Raw genomic sequence first — 26994 nt, forward strand, 5'->3', positions numbered from 1 at the left:
ACCTGGTGGGCTAGTTGGCCCCCAGGGGCCCTCTGGATTGAAGGGGAATTATTTCCCCTACTTAAAATGCGCCATAGGGCATGTTTACACACGTCACTTCAGGCCCCTTCCCCTCCCTTCATCACTATGTAAACGCGACCTGTGGTCGTTTTAATTTGGGAGATTACATCTCCTTAAATTCTGAGGGTTCCTACGGTCCAACTACCCACTAGCTACCTCCAGTAAGCACCACAGAGCTGCGTTGCGGAGAGGGGTAAAAAGTGGTGCGGCCTGGACCACCTCTCTGAATTGCAGCACAATGGCGCTTATTGGAAGCACCTGGTGGGCTAGTTGGCCCCCAGTGGCTCTCAGGATTGAAGGGGAATTATTACTTCAATGTAAAACACGCCACACGGCGTGTTTGCACATGTCACCTTAGGCCCCCGTCCCCTCTCTTCGCCCCTGTGTGAACGAGCCCTGTGTCCATTTTAAGTTGGGAGATTAAGTCCCCTTGAATCCTGATGGTCCCCAGGGTCACTAGGTACCTCCAGTAAGCACCACAGAGATGCGTTGCAGAGAGGTGTAAAAAGGGGCGTGGGCTCTGAACACCTCTCTGTAACGCAGCTCCCTGGCGCATACTGGAGGTACCTGTTGGGCTAGTTGGCCCTCAGGGACCCTCTGGATTGAAGAGGAATTAATTCCTCAACTTATAACGCACCACAGGGCGTGTTTGCACAATGGTGAAGGAAGGGGGCGGGACCTGAGGTGACATGTCTGCAAACACGCCCTGTGGCGCGTTTGAAGTTGGAAAATTAATTCCTCCTCAATCCTGAGGGTCCCTAGGGGCCAACTAGCACACAAGGTACCTCCAGTATGCGCCAGAGAAGCTGCGTTGCAGAGGGGTGTTCAGAGGCCAAGCCCCGTGGCGCTTACTGGAGGTACCTGGTGGGCTAGTTGGTCCCCCAGGGCCCCTCAGGATTGAAGATGAATTAATTCCTCAACTTAAAATGCACCACAGGGTGTGTTTGCACACATATCACCTAGGCCCCACCCCCTCCCTTCACCACTGTGCAAACGCGCCCGTGGCTCATTTTAAGTTGGGGATTAGCTCCCCTTGCATTGTGAGGGTCCCTGGGGTTCAACTAGCCCACCAGCTACCTCCATTAAGCGCCACAGAGCTGCGTTGCAGAGAGGTGTAAAAAGGGGCATGGCCTCAGAACACCTCTCTGCAACGCAGCTCCCTGGCGCATACCGGAGTTTCCTGGTGGGCTAGTTGGCACCCAAGGACCCCCAGTATTCAAAGGGAATTTGTTCCCCATCTGCAAACACGCCAGGGGGCTTTATTTTGGGGAGGGGGGCCACATGGCCCTCCTCCCGGGCCACTTATGGCCCCAGGGACCCCTTCCCCGGGGCCTGGGCTCTGATTGGGGACCGTGGGGGGTCCCCAATCCCCCCATGGTCCCAGCCAGCTCCCCGCCTCCTGCGGTAGCCAGCATTGCTTTTCCACATGAGCAGCTGCTAAGATGCAGCTCCCCATGTGGAAAAGCAATTTGGTTTGCATTTTGAAAGAGAGAGCAGGTTTCCCTGCTCTCTCTTTCAAAATGCAAACCAAGTTTGCTATGGGAGAGCGGGAGCCGCAAGGCTCCCGCCCTGCCATAGCAAACTAAAGTGTCCTAGGGGTGTGCACCCCAGGACACTGCAGTAGCGGGCCCTGGGGGGGGGGGGGTGGTGGTCCCCGGGGCCACAACAAGATTCCAGGAGGGGGGCTGTGTGGCCCCCTCCCAACATTTTCAAAGCGCCGGGGGGGGGTGGTCCCTGGCACTTGGGGGTCCATTAACTCTTAGTGCCCCGGGGGGTTGGCCGTCCCTGGGGCATGTGGGGGGGGGGGCTCAAGGAGAGAACATCGGTCCGAGGAAACTGGACCGATGTTCTCTCTTTCAGAAAAAGTCACGTCCAAATACTGATGGGAAATTTCGCATGATTACCCCCTATTCAGCCAACTCATTTAGATTAAGATCTATTATGACAAAACACTGGCATATCTTAAAAACTGACCACATTGTTGGTCCAGATATACCGGCTGTTCCCTTGATCACCTTTAAAAAGGTGAGATCTTTACGAGATTATGTGGTTCAAAGCCACTTAAATTCCACACGAAAGATCCAAGGAACATTGAAAGTTGCTAAGGGCTTCTTCCCTTGTGGAAGGTGCAAAGCCTGTGCATCGAGTAAACGAATGTTAACATTTGATGTGAGGGGCTGCAAGGGTGGAAAAAGAATAAACAAATTTATGTCCTGACATACAGACCATGCAGTTTACTGCTTGATGTGTCCCGGCCAGTTAAAATATATTGGCAGCACCATCAACCCAGTGAAATTGAGGGTGCTTGAACACATGCGGGCGATTGCAAATTAAGACTTTTCCTATCCTGTCGCCCGACATTTTGCAATAAAGCACAACAGCAATAGGGATCTCCTGAGATTTTTCTGCCTGGATTGTGTCCCTGATAGGCCACATGGTGGCAGTAAGTTACAGACACTCAGGAGACTAGAGTCTCGATATATAATCGATTTCGAGACCAAGGCACTGGGAGGTCTGAATATGGGTGAAGAAATGTCATCTCACTTGGGATAAATTTGGAACATCAGCTTTTGAAACGTGAATTCTGAAAAATGATGATATATGTGTAATAATCCTTTTGCAACATTGATCTATTTTTGAACAATGAACTGCTGAATGGATTATTTAAAGATTGATGTATTCGGTATGAAGGTTGAAACCAGGAATCAGAGTCTGCCACTACGGCCACCCAAAAGGGGGACTGTCAATTTATGTTTCAAATAATCTAAAAGGCCTGATTGTTACGCTAAATTTTGAGGAAGACTGGCTACTTGGGGTTAAAATCAAATCATGGTCCAAGCAACGCTCGCTCCTTCTCCTCAATGTGTATATCAACCCAAGCACACAGACAAAAAAGGGACATCTGGCACGCTCATCTGTAATCATGAGCGATCTGGCCGGGGACAACCCCGATTCGGACTGCATAGTGACGGGGGACTTCAACACCAATCTCTTCCAGGGCAAACCTGTAGACTACGACGGACTTTCCGCTTTACACTATCGGAGGTGCCAGTGTAGTTCCGTGGTTCGAGGGTCTGTGGTTTGTAGATTCTGAACCCGTTCAATGAAGGTCGTCGGATGTAGACAATTTTGGTATCAGCGGACCGCAAATCACGAGTGCGATGTGTACAAGTGTTTTCGTAATAATCGATCAATGAGAACACTACGTATTCAGGGATTTCGTTTGAACCCTCGTGTTCCATTTTGTGTGCGGCAGCCATTTTGTGTGGTTGCCCTCACATAGGCCGATGACTATGGCCGAACGAGTCCTTGGGACACGTACACCTTAGCTGACTTTTGTGTGACCTGGCCGAACTGACTCCCTTGACGGGGCTGACCTCCCTAAGCCAGTTCCTTGTTAAGCAGCTGGTCAGATAAAGATCAAAGAGCAGGACATTGCTGAGTTTATGGTACATGCACACACCCTTCTATCTTGCTTCTCATCTGCTTCTGTTCCTTCCTTTATGGCTTAATCACTGATTTGAGTTGAGGTCTTTATGATGGGTTTGTCCGGCCTGATCGAACAGGAATATTGGAATTTGCTGGTCATTTCTGGTGGGCTGGACAATGGAAAGTGGGATTGTCGTCATGCGATATGTTTGAAATGTCACTGTTTCATTGGTCAGTTTGTATGTAATTGATGCTAACAAGGAATGTGATTTTTGGCATAAAAGACGATGCACTGCTGCTTGAATTTGTGCAGTCTCTAGCGAACCACCGTGTTGTGCTTTGTAGACCTCTGTTCCTGGTTGCAGCCAATAAATTTGGTCTTTGACGTCATCAAGAAGTGTCCCGTGTCTCTGTTTGCCGAGGCAGGGGAATCCGAAGACATCGGGTATTATCCCTGGCGCTGCTGGGTTCTAAAAACCCGGTTCTTCAGTTGGCGTACAACGTGGGGCGACTTCAGCGGTACCGGTCCAAGCCCGAAGATCGCGAGGAGCTTCGTGTGGAAATTCTGGAGGACGGCCTGCCACTTCATTGACCCCTGTATGTTGTCGTGGTCCGAAAGTTTTTGCTGCGAGGTTCCTCGCTTTCCGACGGCTACGAAGGACTGCTGCCCTGACTGTCGCCCTGTCTTGGAGCCATTAGACGATTTGAAGAGCGACACAATAGACGGGTCTTCTGGTGACACCATCGACATTTCAGTTAAGTATGAGTGGAGCGTCTCCCAGTCCTTAGTTTTGTTTGGGTATCCTTCGGGATCGCTTTGATTTGGTACCTGCAGGCCCCAAAGCCGAGGGACTCATGTATTCACGGGACTATCGTTTTAAGATTACCCTTGAAGTTTGAAGCTAGACTAGTGAGCGAAGATGCCTGGTCTTAGTAGACTTGGAAAGATATTTGGTTTTGGTTGTACTAGGGATTCCCGATTGGAGGATTCATGTCCGGTTCCTCCAATTGGAACTCCGACCTATGAGCTCTACGTAAAACATGGAGTGGGCCCCATCGCGTATAATGAAATATGGGTTAAATATACCAGGAAAGACGGTGTCCTACAGTGGCCCCATTATGGTAGCTTTGAAACAGAGATTTTAGACAATCTCAAAGTTAAACTGTTCAAGAATAAAGCCCGGCCGGCAATGTTTGACTCTTTCCTCATATGGCGAAAAGAAGCCAAACAGAAAGAAATTAAGTTAGCGAAGCGAAATAAACGTGAACGAGGTATGTCAATGGTGCAAGCTGCTATACAGTTTAGGGATAATGAGGAAGATCAAGAGAGCGAACAGATGCTTAGGCATCGTAAACTAGCGGTAGATAAGTGCTACCCAGCTTTGCCACCTCAACAACAAGAAGAGAAGAAAGATCTTGTGAAAGATCCTTTAATGTCGCATCTATTGAGTTCGCCACCCCCTTATATGCAGAATGCTACGGCACCGCCACAAGTCGTAGTTGCGCAACCTCCAGTTGCTTTGCCACCTGCGATTCCTCAACAGCCAGCTCCTCTTCTGTTGGCCCACTATTCCTTTGGAGCAGCCTTCTCAAGGGCCGCCTCCTTTGCTACCTCCTTCGTCTGCTACTCCTACGCCTGTCTTGTATACTTCTCCTGTTACTGTTCCATCTCTGGTTTCCTCCCATTCTGCTCCGTCTCCTGTTCTTTTGTCACCTTCTCCTTCTGCTCGACAGAGAATGACTGATGCGGTTGCTAGTATCTTTTCTCCTCTGTTGGGTTCATTGGGTATGTCTCCTGTTGTAGAGCGTAAGCAATTGCGTAGTCAGTTGGGTGATGCTAATGAACGAACAGTGTTGGATCACTTAGCGCGTAAATGGATTATGTATCCTTCGCACTATGATCTTGAGGGTGTTATGGATGTTTTCCTTCAATGAGAAGCACCAAAACAAAGATGCGTTTTTGATATGATGTGTTCTTTCATTCGTGAACAATGGGAAGATAGTGAGGTAGGTCAAACTCCGCCTGAGTTGTACCGTATACGTTCTGAGTTTGCGAAAGGGACTGTTGTGGGCCTTGAGGTTGAGAAAGCAGTTGGGACGTTGTTGTCGTTTAGGAATGCATCTCCTTCTGAGCGATTGTTTGAGCCTGATTTGTCAGTTAGGAGAAAGGCGCAACAATATCTGATGCGTGAGGTTCCTCCAGTTTGGAGACCTGGTGATGCCACTGTCAATCCGCCTATTCAGCCACACTTTCAGCGTGTTTGGGTGCATGTTCCTTGGAAACGTGCTGAAGTTTTAGCCCTTAAGCAGACTTTGCCTGATCCGCGCAAAAATCCAGCAGGGTTTTATAAGGAGCTATCTCAGACTGCGGATTCATGTATCATGAATCTTGCAGATATAGATATGTTGTTTGGGAATGTTGTTCCACAGCCTATTTGGGGAAAGATTCGTCATTCGGATCATGCGCATGAATTAGGTGATACGTGGAACAATCTTAGAGATGCAGATAATAGACAAGTAGGTGGTGCTAAGCCAGAGGATTTGATTGCTGACCTTCCTGGTAGAATTATTGATTATATGAAGACTCTAATGCCTGCTTTGCGTGTTAATTGGGACATGTTGTCTGCGTGCAAGCAGAAGAAAGATGAAACTGTGTCCGACTTTTTCACACGGTTCGAAGAGACCTTTGTAGACCACAGTGGTCAGGACATGAGTACCGAAGGTGGTCAGAGATTGTTCGTTGACAAATTCGTTCATAATTTGCTTCCAGAATTGTGCAATAGGTTGAAGGATTCTGAGAGTGCTTGGGCTGTTTCTACGTCAGCGCAGATTTTATCTACTGCCCAGTACTCTGAGAATAGGAACAAAGATGAGATAGAGAAAGCGGATAGGAAGACTAAGGAATTGAAGACTAAAGTTCTTCTACAGCAAGCTTATCCGCCCCGTAATAATCAGCGCGATTATCAGCAACCTCAGCAATATCAGAGAAACTCACAAAGGTTCGAGTCTTCTCAACAGCGTTTTCCCGTTGGTCCTGATCAATGTGCGTATTGCAAAGAAGAGGGTCATTTCAAGAGTAGTTGTCCGGTTCTGTTACAGCGCACAAATGGTGCTTCTGGTGTGAGAGGTCGAGGTGTTCAACAAGCTCCTAGATGTAGAGTTCGTGGTCAGAATGCGCGTTCTTTGCCTCCACAGAACTCTATGAATAGCTTTGATCTGCAGAATGGTGCATCTGGTAGGACGCCACAGTACTATGCGGACGATTACTATGTCGAAGGTGAGGATGTGGATGGTAACGATTGCTAGGACAGCCATAGACAAAGAGAGGGAGTTGTTTCAGTTCCAGTAGATCAGAGTGGACTTTATGTTGAAGTTGTTGCATCAGGTGTGTCAGAGCCTTTTCTGTTGGATACTGGTGCTGCGAAGAGTTCTATTATGCACTCTAAACTCCCTGGCGCACCTTTGTCTGGCTTAAAGAATGTTTCAGTAGGTTTTTCTGGCGCCCCGGTTACGAATCCGATTTCTAGTCCATTGTCTATTTCTGTTAGACCTTGTGAATTCGAAGCACCCCTCATTCTGACGACTGGTTGTGGTGAGAACTTGTTGGGATTGGACTTGTTAAAGAGATTGTATGCGACGCTATATTGTTCTCCGTCAGGAGTACATCTTACATTGGGTAAGAGTGTGATCTCTCCGATGTATTTATCTAAAGATCGACTTCCACCTGAATTGTCTTCTCTCCCTGATTCTCTTTGGGCTACTGGTCCGAACGATGTGGGTCTTTTAGAGATTCCGCCATATGTTGTGACGTTGAAGGCGAATGCCAGATTGCCACGCATTCCACAGTATCTCATCTCTAGTGATGGTGAAAGAGCACTTTTGGCGATCATCTATGATCTGATTGAAAAAGGTGTGATTGAGGAAACGAGAGGTAATGTGTGCAATAGTCCGGTTTTGCCTGTTCTGAAGAGAACTGATTCTTCACAGCCTCCTGTATATAGGTTTGTGATCGATCACCGCAAGGTGAATAAGATCGTTGTTCCGCAATTTCCTGTTGTACCTGATATCACCGCTTTACTGACTTTGATCCCGGCTACAGCCAGGTGGTTTTCGGAGATTGACTTGAAGAAGGCTTTCTTCAGCATCCCGATTGCCGTGGAAAGTAGAGATATCTTTGGCTTCTCTTTAGGAGGACGAAGTTTCCGCATTAAGCGCGCTCCTCAAGGCTATTGTGAGAGTCCATCGATCTATAGTCAAGCTTTGAAGACGCAACTTGATTTGTTGGTTTTACCTGATGGTGCTGCTCTTATTCAGTATGTTGACGATCTGTTAGTTGTTACGTCATTTGTCTGATTTCCATCACAAGGTTTCTCTTTCGAAGTTGCAATATTGTCGACAAGAAGTTACCTATTTAGGTCACCTCTTATCGAAGGAGGGAAGGAAACTGACCCCAGAAAGAATTCAAGCGATCGCAAAAATGAGTGTGCCTACGACACAGAGAGAAGTACGTGCTTTCTTAGGTATTACATTGTACTGTAGACAGTGGATCCCTAATTTTTCGTTGCTTGCGAAACCTTTGATAGCTCTTACTGTTAAGGATACTCCAAATCCTATTCCTTGAACTGACGAATGTCAGAAGAGCTTTTCAGAATTACGCAATGCGTTGTGTTCGGCTCCTGTGTTGGGTACCCCCGACTACAGTAAGCCTTTCACATTGTATGTCCACGAGAGAGAGGGATGTGCATTGTCAGTTTTGACTCAACAGTTTGGCGATAAGCAGCGTCCATGTGCTTATTTCTCGTCGACTTTGGATCCGGTAGCTAGAGCGTTGCCGAGTTGTTTGAGAGCTACAGCAGCAGCAGCTGTTTCTATTCGACAGTCTGCTGGTTTGGTAATGGACAATACACTGATTGTGATGGTTCCACATGCAGTGGGTACCTTGTTGAATCGTACCAAGACACAGCACTTAACTAGTGCTCGGTTGTCGGGTTACGAATTGACCTTGTTAGCGAGTCATATGCATATAAAGAGATGCAACACGTTGAATCCAGCCACGTTGTTGCCGATTTCAATTGAGTCAGACGATATCGAACAACATGATTGTTTCCTTAGAACTGAGGAAGAAACGAAAGGGAGGATAGACCTTAGGGATACTCCTCTTCCAGAATGTGATGGTACCTTATGGTTTGATGGTTCATGCTTCAAGCTTCCAAATGGTGATACGAATGCGACATATGCTGTTACGACTTTGCATACGATTGTTGAAGCTGCACATATCCCACATAATTCAGCGCAAGCAGCAGAATTGATTGCATTAACGAGAGCGTGTGTGTTGGCGAAAGGAAAACGAGTGACTGTGTATACTGACAGCCAGTATGCATTTGGTGTGGCCCATAGTTTTGGACGTTTGTGGAGAGAGCGTGGGTTCCTGACTTCGCATGGGACTAAGATACAGCATGGTCAGTTGGTGAATGAACTTCTTGAATCACTTACTTTGCCATTGCAAGTAGCGATTGTGAAATGCAGTGCGCATAAGAAAGTTACGGATGATGTTGGTCGTGGTAATGCGTTTGCAGATGAGGTCGCGAAAGAAACTGCGAGAAATGTGATGAGTCGAATGTATGTTGCAGGTCCGGCTAGATGGGTTCAAGATGGAAGTATGTGTGAAGATACGATTGAGAGTGTGAAATCCATCCAAGCTGAAGCTACAGAGAAAGAGTTGAATGAACGGAGAGAGAGTAAGGGTAAATTGGATTTGAATGGTTGTTGGATTGATTTGTCAGAGCATCAGAGATGGTTGTTACCCGATGCGTATGTGCTTCCAGTGGTTACAATGGCTCATGGATTGGCACATCTCAGCGTGAAAGGGATTTGCAAGTTGTTGGCTCCGGTTTGGCAGAATGCTGGAATTCCTAAGTGTGCAGAGAATCTGGTTAAGAACTGTATGGTGTGTTTGAAGTACAATCCTGGTAAGGGAATTCCAACTCCAGCTGGTCATTTTGCTCCTCCAACGTATCCGTTTGAGGCTTTGCAGCTAGATTTCATCCACATGGAAAGGTGCAACAACCTAAAGTATGTGTTAGTGGTTGTTTGCTCTTTTTCTAGATGGGTGGAAGCCTTCCCTTTGAAGGACAATGCTGCCTTGTCCACAGCGAAAGCCCTTATTAAAGAGTTCTTCCCTAGGTTTGGTTTGCCGAGAATGATCTGGAGTGACAATGGGAGTGAATTTGTGGGTCAAGTGATGAAGAGAGTATGTGACGGGTTAGGTATCCGGCAGAAGTTCCACGCTGCAAGTCACCCCCAATCAGCTGGTCTAGTCGAGTGCTATAATGGCACCCTAAAATTGAAGTTGGCCAAAATTCAAGCGAGCTCTGGTTTACAATGGCCAGATGCCTTGCCTTTAGCCCTCCTGTCCACTAGAATGACTGTGCATTCACAAATGGGTTTGAGTCCATATGAGATAGTTTTTGGTTGCCCGGCAAACATTTGGGGAGTGCCGAGGCCGACAAAATTGAGTGAAATAGAACATCCTGTGTTGCTTGACTACCTGTATGAATTGACAGCTAAATTGCGTGTTTTGCATCAACAGGTTCACGATTCGTTGCCACAGGCTTCTGAAGATCCAGGGCACGCCATTGAACCCGGCGCGTGGGTGCTCGTGAAGAATTTCCAGTGAACCAAGAACGAGCAGCCCCGCTGGACTTGGACCCTACCTGGTTTTGTTATCTACCCATTCTGCAGTACGAGTGCATGGTAAAAAGAACTGGATCCACGGCGTACATTTCAAAAGGGCTCCTTTGCCTCTGCCGTAAGACTGGTGGGTCCAGAAAGGACTTCCCGATTCTGAGACTGAGACCGTGCCTCGTTTTCAGCCATTCAGCGATGCCCGTTTGATTGGAACGAAAGCTGAGCAAGAAAGTGATGATTTTCTCCAAGAAGCTGTGCCTCCATTGAACCGTTTGAACATTGTTGAACCTGAGCTCTTATTCCGTGAACAGACATTGCATGGCAAAGAGCGTTATAATTTGCGACCGAGAGTTGCGGGACAAATAAAATAAAGTTTTCCTTTTATGATTTTTTGCAGGTTAACTCTCCTCCGAGGAACTACTTTGATTTTTGTTTTTTGAACCGCCAACCGGGTTCAACTGTAGGGTCGCGGTTGCCAAAGTCTTTGGAGTGCAAGCCGAAGACACTAGGTCAACGGTTCTGGTTGGCCTAAGGGAGTTTCCCTGGGCTGACAGAAGCATTCCTTAGCATAGAACACCCTACCACCGCGAGCAGCAAATTAGAGAGGATGGAGTTTTTCGAGATGGAGAGACCTGTTGAGAGAATAAGCTTTAAGAGCAAAATCTGTAAATTAATGACCCAAAAACGGTTTTTAATATTGTGTTTATTCATCTTGCTTAGCTTAATGATGTTTTTAATTGGATATGTGACATTCTCTTTTCAAGTGACGTTCATCCCACTACGCAACCTATACCTCCTCCTACTATTTTTTCTCATTCTTTTCACCCTCTGCCCGAACATGAAATAGTTAGAAGACTGGAATTTGCTAACAATTCCTTTGTTCAAGTCCTGCACCAACACCAGCTAGTTATGAACACGACAAATTGTTGGGTTTGTGGCCTAATGCCCCATACGACCGATAAAGGTATTCCTTTCCTGGTTTTGCCTTTCAGTTACAATGGTTCTATTTGGGCATATAGAACGATGTTCATTTATGCTCATAGTGTCTATCCCCAATGTTCCGTGAAAGATAGTCAGAAGACTAGTGCTCTGGTCAAGGGTATAGTCGACATGATTAGAGGAATTAGTTCGTATGAGACTATCCCGAGAGATGAGACACAAGCATACATTGGTTGGAACGTTACTGGATATGGAGTTAGTCTGAGTGTTAACCAGCGAGCGAGAAGTTCTCCACCGATTTGGATAGTGCCCCATTAGGGTCGTTATTTTCTGCAAGGTAATGGCAAGAATCCGAGAGCTCAGTCAGGGAAGAGTGTCTGCACCGAGACTTATGTATTTGCGTCTCAGACTTCCCCAGCGTTCCTAGCAGCTAAGGGTACCTACTTCATCTGTTACGATAAAGCGTACACATGGTTGCCCCCTGACTTCTCGGGCACATGTTTTGTTTCGTTCCTGTTACCTCGGACTTTTACAGCTGCGGCAGATTACCATAAGATGAGAGTTGCTAGAGGTGTCTTCAGTAAGGAAGATACCGCAGGGCAAGAGTTGGGAGATTTCTTTAAGGGTTTTCTGCCGTTCTGGGGACCTATGGCTAACAGCAGGAACATTCGCCAGTTGATATGAGTGGTTGAGTCCACCATAGTCGAAACTGCTGGTGCCCTTAGTAACCTGACTGCTGAGCTCCAGTCGTATCGATTTATGACACTTCAGAATAGCGTTGCTCTTGATGTCATACTTGCAGATAGAAGTGGAGTGTGTAAACTGATTCAATCGAGCTGCTGGGTTTTCATTCCAGACAACGCTCCGACAGTCTTCCAGGCCATTTCCAAGCTACATAAGATCTCCGAGTCTGTACATATTGACGAGGGAGATTGGTCGTTGAGGGGATGGTTTTGGGGATTGATATCCACGTGGGGATGGAAGATTCTGATGGTCATTGGGATGATCTTAGCTATCCTTTTCCTGTTCTGTCTCTGTGTACAGTGTGCTCCGGCTATATGTGGCCTCTGTGCTACTTTGTGGGCAAGGAGACCTGTCCAGAGAGCGTTGCTAAGCACTAGGATGATGCTACAGCAACATCTTGATGATCTGATGAATATAGACCTGGATTCAGACTGACATGGGTTTGGGTTTGTTGCCTATGTAAGGGCAAAAGGAAGGTCTGTAGTTCCGTGGTTCGAGGGTCTGTGGTTCGTAGATTCTGAACCCGTTCAATGAAGGTCGTCGGATGTAGACGATTTTGGTATCAGCGGACCGCAAATCACGAGTGCGGTGTACAAGTGTTTTCGTAATAATCGATCAATGAGAACACTACGTATTCAGGGATTTCATTTGAACCCTCGGGTTCCATTTTGTGTGCGGCAGCCATTTTGTGTGGTTGCCCTCACATAGGCCGATGACTATGGCCGAACGAGTCCTTGGGACACGTACACCTTAGCTGACTTTTGTGTGACCTGGCCGAACTGACTCCCTTGCCCGAGGCTGACCTCGCTGAGCCAGTTCCATGTTAAGCAGCTGGTCAGATAAAGATCAAAGAGCAGGACATTGCTGAGTTTAAGGTACATGCACACACCCTTCTATCTTGCTTCTCATCTTCTTCTGTTCCTTCCTTTATGGCTTAATCACTGATTTGGGTTGAGGTCTTTATGATGGGTTTGTCTGGCCTGATCGTACAGGAATATTGGAACTTGCTTGGTCATTTCTGGTGGGCTGGACAACGGAAAGTGGGATTGTCGTCATGCGATATGTTTGAAATGTCACTGTTTCATTGGTCAGTTTGTATGTAATTGATGCTAGCCAGGAATGTGATTTTTGGCATAAAAGACGATGCACTGCTGCTTGAATTTGTGCAGTCTCTAGCGAACCACCCGTGTTGTGCTTCGTAGACCTCTGTTCCTGGTTGAGCCAATAAATTTGGTCTTTGACGTCATCAAGAAGTGTCCCGTGTCTCTGTTTGCCGAGGCAGGGGAATCCGAAGACATCGGCGCCGCTGGGTTCTAAAAACCCGGTTCTTCATCAGACCAATCTAAGCCCCCAAACCAAGCCCACTGTGCCCTGGGTGAGCTCTGTGTGTTACAATTCTATAGCGCCGGATACCTGGTACTGAACGGAAGGACACCGGATGACACCCCCTCAAATTGGACCTGGACAAACGGGCATAAGAAAACTTTTTTGGACTTCACCATCTGCAATTCAGACCTGTTCTATCATCTGGCCAGTTTTAGCATCCAACCACGACGGGAAAGCGATCACTGCCCACAGGTCATCACCCTTAACATAAAGCCGGAGTATCATACCTCTGCTCTAACCACTTGTACTGGGATCTACACTGAGAATCTGAAGCCCCTAAGATGGAGCGACAATATAAGCCCCAACATCATGAAGGCAAGCTTGGCTCTTATCAATGGGGATACAGATCGGACGGCTACCCCGATTGCTGTGTGGACGACACTTTGCTCACAACTGGTCACGCTTTTTCCTGTTAAACAGCACCAGCACAATGCAAGCTCCATCCGGCAGTTTTCACTCTCAATCCAGTCGAGGGCGCTGAAGAAAGTCAGTAACAACACCTTGCGGGCACTCACAAAATCCCCAATAAATAATGATCTCAGGTACGTGTACAAATCAGCGCAAAAATCATTCAGGATGGCCTCACAAAAAGACAAACAAATACATCAAAATCAATTCTGGGCCAAGCTTCTTTGGGAAAGCAAAAACCACGATGCGAGAAAAAATTGGGCCTTGATCAACCGCTCTAACTCGGGGCCATCAAAAGCTGGGTCGGCAAATATACAGGAATCAGACTGGGCCACCTATCTGACTGACCATTTTAGGTCCTCAGAGAGCACAGCACCAATAGGAAGCAGCCCCCCCAAAGAGGCAGAAGCGTCCCCAAGCATCTGTACGCGCAAGAACACAAACTGTGTAGACTATCGTACAGATGATATCAAGATCACTGAAGAAATGGTTGCTAATGCTGTGTCAAAAGCAAGATCGGACGGGGCCCCAGGCCCAAACGGCTTGCCTCATAGACTGTTTAAATCCAACATAGCTCTTTGGTCGGGGCACATAACCAACTTGTTTAACTTTGTGCTCAGAACCTCGACTGTTCCGGACTCCTGGCGTGGGGCAATAATCCACCCAATCCACAAATCAGGCTCCCGTGCCACTCCAAGCAATTACAGATTAATTGCCCTCCTTGACATCGAGGCAAAGCATTACGCAGGCATTCTTTTGAAGGAGCTGAAGACATGGGCTGAACGGCGCAAACTGCTACCAATGAACCAAAGAGGCTTTATTGCCAATTCAGGGACCCTGACCAATTTGTTTACATTGTCTATAATCATCGACAAAACGCTTTTATCATCTATATCTGTGCACTGTTGTTTTGTTGATTTCAAAGCTGCGTTTGATCGGGTCCCAAGGGCAGCTCTATGGGGTAAACTGAAAAAATGGGGGATTCCTGAAAAACTTCTGGATGCAATAATCCAACTATACTCACATACTTGGGTCCAGGTAAAGCTGGGGTCGGGCACGCACCTCTCACAGAAAACAATGACAACCAGATGTGTCAAACAGGGATGCGTGCTGGGCCCCTCCTTTTTAACCTGTTCATAGCAGATTTGTCGGTCACACTTGACGAAATAAACAGTCATCCCCCTAAGGTCGTAGGCATAGCAATAAGCAATCTTCTTTACGCCGACAATCTGGTTCTTTTCAGCCTCACACGAGTCGGGCTTCAAAGGCTTTTGGACAGGTTACACAGCTACACAATTAAGAACCAACTCGAGGTAAACTTAAAGAAAACCCAAGTGGTGTCCTTCGGAAGGAAACACAACGGCAGCGGTGTGTGGTCTTATAACAATAAAAATCTAACAATAGGACGCACATACAAATACCTAGGGGTCCATGTTGATTCTAGGGGTAACTTCTCCAAACAGCACGACAAAATTGCAGTAAAAGCCACGACTCTACAGGTTACTTTATCTAAGCTCGCCAAAGAGCTGTCCGGTCCAACACTCTCATTCCTACTGGAAATTCTGAGAGCAAAAAGCGGACCTACTCTAACGTATGGGATCGAAATATTTAGGGGCAAGCTAAATACAACCCTGAACCAACTTGTGACCAAGATCTATAAAAAAGTCCTCCATCTGCCCAAATCTGCCTCTGCTGCCCAGATCAGGCTAGAACTGGGCTTATTAAATTATGAGGCGTCTAACACTGGCACATATTTAAATTTCTGTCATAAACTCAGAAAAGCAGCTATAGGCACTTTAGAGTCTTTAGTTTGGTTGGAGATCAGTCAGAAAAACCCTGGGGGCTCGTATGGCCGCCTCTTTACAGACTCTATCCGTGAAATGGCAGCGGGTGACCTAAGGGCCCTCAACCCCAGCACAACCGCATTTAAAACCTGCATTAAGACTGTGCTCACTCATCATGGATAAAGCGCATCTCTGCAAACGCAGACACGCATGGTCAGTCATGAATTCCTATGGGCGCATATCTCCCGCTACCTACCTCTCCTGTACTTATTCACTGCTCTTAAAGCGGAGCTTTCTGGCCATAAGACTGGTGGTTTGGCGATTCTTAAAAGACCAGCCCACAAGGGTGCGTTCCACGGAAGACCTAACATGTAGAGGGTGCGGCAAGACAACCGAAACGCTAGAGCACGTGATTTGCTTATGTCCCGCACTTATGTCTCAACGCAGACGCAAACTTAGAGCAGAGTGGAACAGGTTGGGTGTTCGGACCTGTAGACAGGCAATTATCACCTCCCTGTGCCCAGAAAACATAGCTCTAAACATTGCCTTTACAATATACATTCGGCATGCACACCGCATCTTTACAGCAAAGGCGGAAGGAACAGTAACCCCCCGCTCTGTCTTGCCTAGTGGTCCAATTTAAGCTGTATTTTAGCCCTAAGTTTTAACCCTTTCGCTGTGGGGGATATTCCCCCGCTGTGCTGGGGGGGAGGGGGAGCGCACAGCGCTCACATGCTCATGACGAGCTGAGCTCGTCATGTGGCACGGCGCTCCTGTGCTCGTGACGAGCTCAGCTCGTCACGGCCACACCCGTTCATGTGGAACGCTCAGCACAGCAGGAGAATTATCCCCGCATGCGAGCGTTCCACGGCTCATGACGAGCTGAGCTCGTCATGAGCACCAGAGCGCCGTGGCTCATGACGAGCTCAGCTCGTCATGAGCATTCAAAGGGTTAAGACAAAAAAGAAAAAATAATAATAATAATAATAACAGGGTAATAACTAGTCGAATTTTATCATATCAGTGTCACCGATTAGCGACCTATTTTCATGGACTGCGCTTTGGCATCAGCGGCCAATTTTTTTAAATTGTGGGGTTTTATGAGTTTTTAGCCGTCAAATGTCAGTATATCAAATCCTCCTGCTCCTTTATTAAGTGTTATTATTGTCTATTACACAATTTTTCTAAATGTTAAGGTGCAACATAAATTGAGTAACAGGTGTCGGTCGATTTTATTGATCAACTGTGGTAAAAATATGTTTCGAATTATTATTTTGTTTTTTTAAATAATGTACCGACTTGAGGATTTACTGTGAAATGCTTTTAAGGATATTTTTCTTTTATCCAAATAAAGATTTTCCACTTTACTGGGTGTTGTATTTACTTTTTTGAGATCTACAGGATTCTGGTTGTCATGAGACCTGTTCTACCAGAGGGTTAAGATACTGGCTTAGTTATTTTGTTATGGTGAGATATTACTGACATGGAGTGGGGATTTGTTAGGAAGGAAGTACACATGTTATGGTTTCTGAAGTTGAACTGTGTTTCACAATGCAGCAAACAAATTAGTGCACATTAGTGAGAAGATATCTGGCTGGGACATTTTTAATACTGCTTTGATTTGTTTATAAGCAGGTTGATCAATTCTACGCAAGAGGAATAGAGGTGGAAATGGCTCAACTTGTGAACTTGTCACAGAATATTAGATCAATTGTTCTAGGGACGTGAGAGGGATTAGAGCTACGTAGAGCTAACCAAGTGAGAAAAAAGTGATTGGTCAATTCATAGCCCATCTAAAGAATGAGGGGTTATTGCAGTACATATTCAAGTCTTCTTTGTGGACATTTGGTGAATGTGGTGAATGATCAGTACTGAAATCCAGGAATGGGCTTCTGTGGCGGCCTTTGAAGATCATGTTGAGGAGAGATAAATATGAATTCCAGGACAAAGTCAAATAAGATGTTAAGTTGCTGATATTTGAGCAAAGTTTGTGTATAAAGTCAAACTGGCCTTTCTTTAAGCCATTGCCATGTGATAACAACATTCTAAATACAGCTTAGAATAATTTTCTATTTTAGTAATGAGATTTAAGTTTATGTTTTTTATTGTAATTGAAGATACAGTCAAGAAGGGCTTAACACCCAGAATCCAATGTGTGGAAACCTTAGAAGCCCAGGCTGGCCTTCAGTATACCAAAAAAGGAATTATCAGTGCAGATTTATGACGGAACCACCCCTGCCTTTACCATGCATGCCTTGGATGGGTTGCATCTGATCTCAAGAGGGAGAGAGTTCCACATTTTAGAGGCAATTCCAGAGAAGGATCAGTTGTAGGTTTTCGTTTTGTTGAATTTTTGTGGCTTAAGTGGAAGGAAGCTTGTGCTCCTGGAAGATCTGTTTGAACCCGATAGGGTCAGTTTCTGGGTCAGGTCAGGTAAGAGAGGGTGTTATGGTGCAGAGCATTGTGGGTCATAGAGACAATTTTGAGATGATTCCTAGTCTCATAAAGTAGCAATTTAAGTGACATCAGGGGTGATATGAACACATTTTTGGAACTAGTGATCAGCCTAGCGGCTGCATTCGAAGTCACCTTGAGCAGAGCAAGTGTGATTTTCAGGAGACCCACAAGAGTAGCACTACCAAGAACTAATTTCAATAGTACAAGAGCTTGAAACGTTGTTTGTAGGTCTTCCACTGGGAGGAAAGGTTTAAGTTTCTTGAGAGCAGGCAGTTGAATATTAACTTCTCTGGTGGCATCAGTAATGTGCTTATGCATCAAGCGGGCATTGTTCAAGATTATTTCTACAGATTTAGCAGTCAATGATGTGTGGGTATAGTTCAAGGCAGAAAGATGTGGGAGCCAGTCTTTGATACTAGGGGCGATGATAGGTGGTGAGGTCCATAAGAATTCGGTTTTGAGGGCATTGAGTTTGAGGTCGTTATGAGTCAGCCAATGTTGCGTTTTGTCAATGTGATTTTGAGGATACTGATGTCATCAGGAGAGGTGATTTTTATGTAGAGTTGAGTGTAATCTGCATACTTGTTGTAGGAGATGTTTGAGATGTCAGCAGTGATGTTTGATGTCACTGACCATGTCATGAGTGATGTAATATGTGAGGTCTTAAGCAGTGCATTGATGGGACGCAAGTTAGAGTTAGCTCAGCTAACTATAACTGCTGAATTTCTCTGGTTTTGTACAAGTGAAATATCAGCCTAACTACAATGTCCCTGGAACCTTTGTTTTGTTCAGTGAATTTCTGTAGTTTTTTAAAAGCTAATTCCAGACTATAACTTACCTGTAACTTTTGGTTTTCTCTGTGATTTTCCATGGTTTTTTAAGTAGCAATGCTCTTTGCAGAATGGTGCGGAAAGGGGGCACTGAATAGGACTTATAGAAAGTACCAGGAGGGCTTCTTGGTCCCAAAGGTCCTTTAGCATCCAAGACAACTTTATTTCCAACCAATAGTGTGCCAGGAGACGTGTTTGCAGAGTGGTGCAGAAAGGGGGTGTGGACTCCGAAGACCTCTTAGCAAACTGACTGTGTGGAACTTGCTGGCGGTAACAAGAGGGGAACTTGGCCCCCAAATACCCTCAATAGCCAAAGAGACTGACACCATCCCCGACTAGTAGTACGCCAGGAGGCACGTTTGCAGCAAGACGGAGAAAGGACGTCCTTGAGTATTGCACAGGTATATGATTTTATGAGTGCCATTGCAAAGGACAGACTGAGAATACCAGGTGTTTTTAACAAAGTGTAAAACACATATATAGATATATTTTACAGAAGGTTTCAGTGTAGATTTAGTAAGATACTAATTCAGCTGTCCCCTTTTGATTCATTTGTTGAAATAACTCAATCAAAAAGGCATTTTCCTACTTCACAGCAACACCGGAAGTTGCAATGACATCAGTAGTCACGAATACGAATGAAAAACAGATATATAGGCATATTTTACACAAACTTTGAGTCTAGCTGTTTAGTAACATATTGGTTTAACTTTATTTTAACAACACATTTAGAAAAAAGAACAGTTTCAAAAAATAACTCAGCACCTGAACTCGCAAATGGAACATAACTACTAAACATCCATCAAACTACCCATTGTTACCCAAACTCATGGGAAATTAAAAACTGCTGCAAAACCAGTGCAATGCACAATCTGGAAACATCACATGACTGGGAAAGTAAGGAATAATATTGGATGATATACTTTTCAGTAAAATGATTAGGAAGTATGCACCTGTTCCGGGGGCGTGGCTTGATGCCAATGTAGAGGGGAGCGAATCTCGAAGTTCAAGGCCCGGACTCACGTATTTGTTAATATCCAGAGCCTGAGGTACCTCTTCGCAATGGGGAAATCGGCGGTTGCCTACCCCCAGCACTCAATGGACATGAAAGGGTGTGACAATTCCCCCTACAATGCCGGTAAATGCTGAGATTGGCGGTGAGTGGGGCCTGGGAGGCAGCGTACAAAATGGCAACCGCTGTGTGAACTGGAACCCAGAGCCCGACCCACAGTGAGGAAAGCGGGGAGGAGCGGCTCACCGAGTATGCACAGACTGCAGCGGTGAACAGCGCTGGTAGTGGAAGCTGGCAGCCCTGTGTGAAGGTCTGCCTGCTTGTACGGCAGCCTGAGGATGGGGACGATGAGCGGTGACCAGGCTGCGGGGAAGCGAGAAGCAGGATGCCGCAACTGGCCGCTGTAGTGTGGAGCTGCACGCAAGGACCCTAACAAAGCGATCTGGGGAAGCAATGCATGCTTGTGCGGCATCCCACTCGATGCCTAAGGTGAGGAGGGGAGAAACGCGCAGAGGCGTGGGAGACTGTCCCGGCGGCCGGAAGCTGTACAGCAAGCATCAGGACCTGTAGGGCGAGGCTTCACTCAGATGCCTTGGTCGAGCACATGCAGGGGCCTACCAGGGAAGACCCAGACCCTCGGGGGCACAATACTACGAGGGTGGACATCGCTGGAGGGGTCTCACTAGAAAACGGCAGCATTCAAGAGCCCCGTACTGCTGTGCTGCGCTGATCGTTTGCCCACATCGCGACTCAGGTGGCAGCTGGAAAGAGAACACATTGGGGAATTACCTAAGATTCAGCCTTTGACTATGGTAATAGACCACTGGGCACAAAAGGCGCAATAGAGTGAGCTGGGGGAGCGCTGAAAACTGCCTGCGACAGGAAGAATAAGACAGATGGACTTGGAGGGCTGTGCCTGTAGTTGAGAACAGTAGCAGTGCGCGCCACGACCCAGGGGAAGAGGCTATATCAGGTGGAAAAAGATGCCCTGAGGACTGCATACACTGGCCTATCCGGGTCTGCTTGGACCTTTGAGGGAGCAGCGCTATGAAAGGGAATATCGACAGAAGGGCCACACAAGTTGGAGTTAGCACTGGAGAGCCCCACAGAAAGCGGATGAGCACATCGATGTCCCTGAAGTCAAGACGTGGCAACGCCCAATACGGGAACGAGATATAGACCAAGAGGGGAGCGAATTTGCGAGGTGCAGGGGTGTAAGGCCGAGTGAGGAAGATCAATACACGTGGCCCACCAGGTCGTGGACTTGAGGAATACATAGGTGCTGTGCCATTGAGCCCACCGAGAACATAATCTAGGTATGGTCACTTGAAGAAGGGAGAGGTGCATTGAATACAATTGTTGGTGCGCAAAGCCCCTGAGTGGTTGGTCGCCATGGGGAAAGTCCCCAGAAGAAAAGGTCAAAGCACCACAACAGTGGGGGGTGAAAACACCCCAACTTAAGAAGAAGACACCCTGGACCCAGAGGTGGATGCATGTTCCTCGAAGCCAACTCTGGCAGACATAATGGAAGCCATTACGGCGCCATGAGAAGCACTTGAAACTAAAACAGACTCCATTGGTACCACCCTCGATCCCCTGAAGGATGGCCATGGTCGGCTGGTGGAAAGGATCACAGGCACAGAGAAAGTGCTTGGGGATGTCCCTACAGAGGTTGCAGAACTCAGGAAATCCCTTGCTGAGGTGGTGGCAAAAGTAAAAACCCTTGAGATGCGCGCAGAAGATAGTGAAGGGAGGTCTTGCTGCAATAATCTACTCATAATAGGAGTACTCGAGAAAGAGGAAGGTGATGATATGGTACAGTATTTGGAAGACTGAATCAAGAAAGAAATGGCACCAGAGGGGCTCCCGCAGTTCTATGCAATCGAAAGGAGGCATAGAGGACCAGCCAGGCCTCCCACACCAGGGATAACTCTGAGGCCGATTATAGCCTGCCTGCTCCATTTCCGGGACAGGGACCATATACTCAGGCAAGCTTGACAGGCTTCCCCGGCTCAGGAAAGCCAGGGGTACAGACGGACAGGTGAGAGGGGGGAGTGGGTCTCCGGCAGTGGGCTCTCTTTTGCTCTAATTTCGAACGGCTCCCCACATGTCATAGAGAGGCACAGTGCATTTCATGTTTTGTATTATGCAGCGCAGACCCTTTTGCCATTCGCAGGACAACTACGGGGTAACGTTTTTCCATACCTTAGTTTCCCGTAGTGGGCTCTACAACCACAGAAGAGAGGTGCTTTGAATTATGTATTGCCTTCCTCTTTTGGGAGATTTCTCTATTGGAGATTCTATACTAAGAGCATTAGACAGCCTCTTAACGAAGATGGGACCCCACCGATTTACTATAAGACTGAGTACAGGGGTTATCAAGTCCCGATTGTAATTAGACGGGTGGGCTTTGCACTGGGCCACTTTGGTCCACATGATGTTGGACAGATTGGACAAGTTATATGAGTTGGTCTATTGTTTGGACAACTAAAATGTTTCACGCACATCTAACTTTGAAGGACCTCTGTATTAGCCATTGTCGGTTTATTTCCTGTGTATCAAGGTTTTTGTATGTAAGATGGGAAACAGATAGACAGGGATACTTACTCTGTCTGTGATTTCTATGTTTACCCACAATACAGAGCGGGGCCTCATTCCCTGAGCAGGTGCCAGGTGAGGTGAGGATTGCTCCCATACAACGATGGGTGAGTGTAACATTGTTCATAATAGTTATCTAATTTGTAATCATATGATACTTTGGAATTTATTGCTAAAATATGAGCCATTGTTTGACAGTTACTTAAGGGTTTTTTATAATAAATATTCACCATCCTGTATTATTTTCTTTAGGAATGAATTCAAGACTCCTGTGATATTCAAACAGAACTGGGGATTCACAGGGCATGGTAGGGTGCATCTCACCAACCATTTGAGTTGTTAAATTTGCTTTTGCACAGTTTTCTATATTTGCAGTAGTGTTATAACATTTTGGTCCTGACGAAAGCCTTAGGTTTAACATAACCGTGTGGCTGAAACATGTAGACCTGCCAATCCATCGCTTTTATAGTTATTCTTTCAAACTATCAGCACACTGTTATTAGTTTTAACACTAGGATAGCGTTCATTAAAACATTTTGGGAGGTATCTTTGTAGTCAATTTTAAATTGCACATTTTTTACTTTTCACCTTTCTGCACTGCAAATTTTTCAGCACCACTAACTGTAATTAAGTTGTGGCTGTATCTACCACTGGGTTTACAGTCCAGGACAGCTTTCCATTTACCACGGTCGGCTGAACTTGTTGTGCAATCCACAACAATTCCCAGATGATGAAGCTCTGCCACCATGATGGGCTGATGGGATTCTTTCCTACTTTGTAAACAGGTATTGTCTCTGATCCAGACGCCAACATGTTTCTGTTAAACTCAGCCTTACTGTTGTTAGACCAGTAGTTTCTTTGTGTTGTTTCAGATTGTAGTTTGGGGGCAGAATACTGCCTGGTCTTTGAATGCTATATCCCTAGGACCCCCTTGTTAAGTATTTGTTAGTTTGACAGCCATCACACCCACATAATCGACATAGTTAGAAGAGTTTGGATGGGAGGGGGGTTTCTTCCGCCTATCCTTGAGAAAGGGAGTTGATTAGTTCAGTTGTTTTGGGAATGTTTAATGGGGGCAGGCATGTCTGGGGAACCTGGTTAACTTGTGCTAGCACGCTGTTTTTTCAATGGAACCCAACATAGACTATAATTGCATCTCCTGGAATGTAAGTGGGATGCACTCCATAGTAAAACGGCATAAAGTACATTCATTCCTGGTGCGCAGGGGGAGCTAATCACATTAATACAAGAGACACATATAAATGCGAAAGAGGGGGCTGCTTTGAAATGCCGCTGGCGAGGTCCACTATTTTATACAAATTATTCAGCATTCACCAGAGGAGTATTAATCTGGGTGAGAGCCAGGGCCACCTTCCAATGCACCAAAGAATTTGAAGACCCAGAGGGGAGGTATGGGGTGGTGATAGGTAGGCTGGTTGGGAGAGATATAACGATTAGAAGCATATACGCCCCGAATATAGAGCAACCTTCGTTCGTGGCATACCTCTCTAGATCATTGCCGCATGCACTGACAGGGTCGACGCTACTGGGGGGAGACTTCAATAGTGTCGAAGATGTGCGGCTCAATCGATCGCACACTCCCCTCCATGACTCACCTCCTCGCAGGGCAGCAAGGGCGAGAAGAAGTGGGGATTAATAGATTCTTGGAGGGGGCATCACCATGGGGAACAGGACTACTCATTCTTCTCCCCTATGCATGAGTTACATGTCCGACTAGATGCCATTTTGTGCACTCCTGATGTGTATGGGTACATACAGACTAGTGAATACTGGGCATGCATGGTTTTGGTCCACATTCCCTTACACGTCTGTCTCAGCTGGTCCAGGGGCAAGGCGAATATACCCACATGGTGTCTGAAACCAGAAAGCTTAGAAGATCAGGTGTATCAAGCCAAGATCCATAAGCCATTGAACAGTACTTTGAGGATAACACCGGTACGGCCTCAAACTTCATGGTGGAATGGGAGGCGTTTTAGGTGGTGCTCGCCGGGGCGATGCATATCTGAAGTGGTGGGAGTGAGTAGATCTCTCCTAAGGGATACATTAAATGCAGAGCAGAGGTTGAGAAACATTGAACGTACCAGGCCTGGGAATACAGAGAAGAAGAGGGAATTACTGGAGACAAGGGAGGAGGTGGCGGGCCCACAGAGAAACTGCACTGTTTTGACTAAAATAACTACACAATATGGTCTCATGCCGCGAGGGACAAACCTGGGGCCCTGTTGGCTGGCCAATCTGGCCAAGAGTGTATCAGTTATTTTGGAGCTGAGGGATGACCGGGGGGACACTGTACCACCAGCTGGATATTTATCAGCACTTCTGTGACTACTGAACTTTATAAAAGCAAAGCTTCCCCTACAGTTGCAGAACTTGATGAGCACATGGAAAGCGCTGTGTTGCCAACAATCAGCGAGGAGGTGGCAACAGAGGTAGATAGAGCTGAGGGAGGTCAAAAGTGCTGTTAAATCTATGGCCAAGAATAAGATGCCAGGGACCGACAGATTCCCCATAGAATTGTACTATATGTACATAGACCTATTAGGCCCCGGCTGGGAGCATTACATAATCAAGCAAAACAGGAGCGGAAACTCCCTGAGACCACTAGAGAGGCAGGCTTTCAGATTAGGACGGGATACGTAGCATGGACATCCCTGCTATATAGACACTCCACAGCCATGGTTCGGACAGGAAGGATAATATTGGTTAGCTATGGGGTAGAAAGGGTAACACAACAGGGCTGCCCACTATCACCCTTGCTATTTGCGATGGCTATGGAACCACTGGCTGTTAAAGCTAGGACTGAAAATAGGCATAGAGGGCTGGAAGTGAAGGGACATATACATCCTATAGCCTTGTCTGCTGATTATCTAATTCTGTTCCTTAGAAATACGGAAGCAGAACTCAAGGGAGTGAAGGAACTGCTGTTAGAGTTGGAGAGAGTAGCAGGCCTCAAGGTGAATTGGAGAAAGTCATGTCTGTTCCCTATGATGCAGGGAAGGGAGAAACCGCAGACGTTGGAGGAGATTGAGTGGGAAGGGAGATGTAGTTCCTATTTAGGGGTACAAATGTACCATGGCAGAGCGGATCTCCTAGAGGGCAATGTGGAAAAGATCATATGAGGGACAAAAGGTAGCTGGTAGGACGTCCTTGTAAAAGATGGTGACTCTCCTGAGACTACTTTACATCTTCGGAGTTCTGCCAATATGGATCCCGGCGGAGAGATTCAAACAGCTACGAACAATGACGACTGAGTTTTTGTGGGGGCAGGAAGGTGGAGAGTAGCCTAAATGGCATTGCTGAGGCCCAGGGCGGTAGGGGGCTGGCGGTGCCAGATTTTGAATACGATTATATTGCAGCACAATGGCAGTGGCTGACAAAGTGGGTGGCAAGTCAGAGTCAGGAACAGTTCAGCAGGGTGATTGATCCCCAACCACAGACCCCTGTCCAGGGAGGTATTGAGGCTACTCATATCAGAAAGAGAAATGACTACGGAATTGCATGCAGCTCATAAATGCTGGGTCAGAAGGTTGCTAAGGCCTAAAGCGAGGACGCCCGTATGCACCGGAAATACCATTACAATATTGCATGGCATTACCTCACAGAGCAGGTTCAAGGAGACTAGGGGCATGGGAAGAAGCTGGCGTGCTCACTATGGGGCAATTGTATCAGAGCTGTTACAATCTAACACATTTAGTGAGCACAATGGGATACCGGCAGGTAACTTTCTACTCCATGCAGCTTTAACTACAGCAATACATAAACACTGGGGGACTACCTAACTGAACCTGCTTTAGATGAAAGATGTCAGTATTTGGTATCGGCCACAGGGACATATAAGGTGGTCACCTGCTTATATAGGAGGTCGGGTAGGGCAACACTCCTTCCACTCTCTAAGCGACAACAAAAATGGGAAGAGGACCTAAGGGAATCAACAGCAGACAAAGTCTGGGAAGAGCTAACTGAGAGGGTCAGAAAGGTCACTAGAAATGCTAGATTTCAACTTTTATGTATTTCATAGGGCGTATCTTACCCCAGGGCGCATTACCAAGTACTTCAACATGACTACGGCAGCCTGCCCCGGTGTGGTTTCTCCAATGTTTTGGAGTTGCCTGGAAGTAGGGATGTATTGGAGGGAGATGACGGACATACTAGCTAAAATTAAAGAAAAAGTGTGACCCTGACATCAGCATACAGTCTATACAGATTTCCACACACTTCCGAGAACAAGCTAACCAGCAAATTTCAGGACCTGGGATTAATTCTAGAAAAGCAAGATATTACAGGCCACTGGAAGGCAAGGGGGGACCTCTAATATAAGCAGATGGAGGAAGGAGTTTGTAAGTTGGGCTGGTTGCAAGGGCACGACGCCGCTAAGGGATGCAATGTGCAACAGGAACAAAAAGGCGTTAGAAGCATCTAGGGCATGGGAAGGCCTAACGATGCACCTAAGACAGCTCAATTATATCGCAGAAGAAGGCAACTGGGTATTGCCACAGGCTGATGACTAGACTCGTGCATTGAGGCAGATGCCTGGATGTGAGGGAAGGATGAGGGGTGCCCACTAACTAGAAGTCCTGACAAGGAGACATGAGGACTAGATTGGAGCCTCTGGAAGATGACCCGGAGAAGAACGCCGGAA

This window comes from Lissotriton vulgaris, chromosome 4_1 (genome assembly GCF_964263255.1).
Source record: "Lissotriton vulgaris chromosome 4_1, aLisVul1.2, whole genome shotgun sequence".
In the NCBI taxonomy this organism is placed as follows: Eukaryota; Metazoa; Chordata; class Amphibia; order Caudata; family Salamandridae; genus Lissotriton; species Lissotriton vulgaris.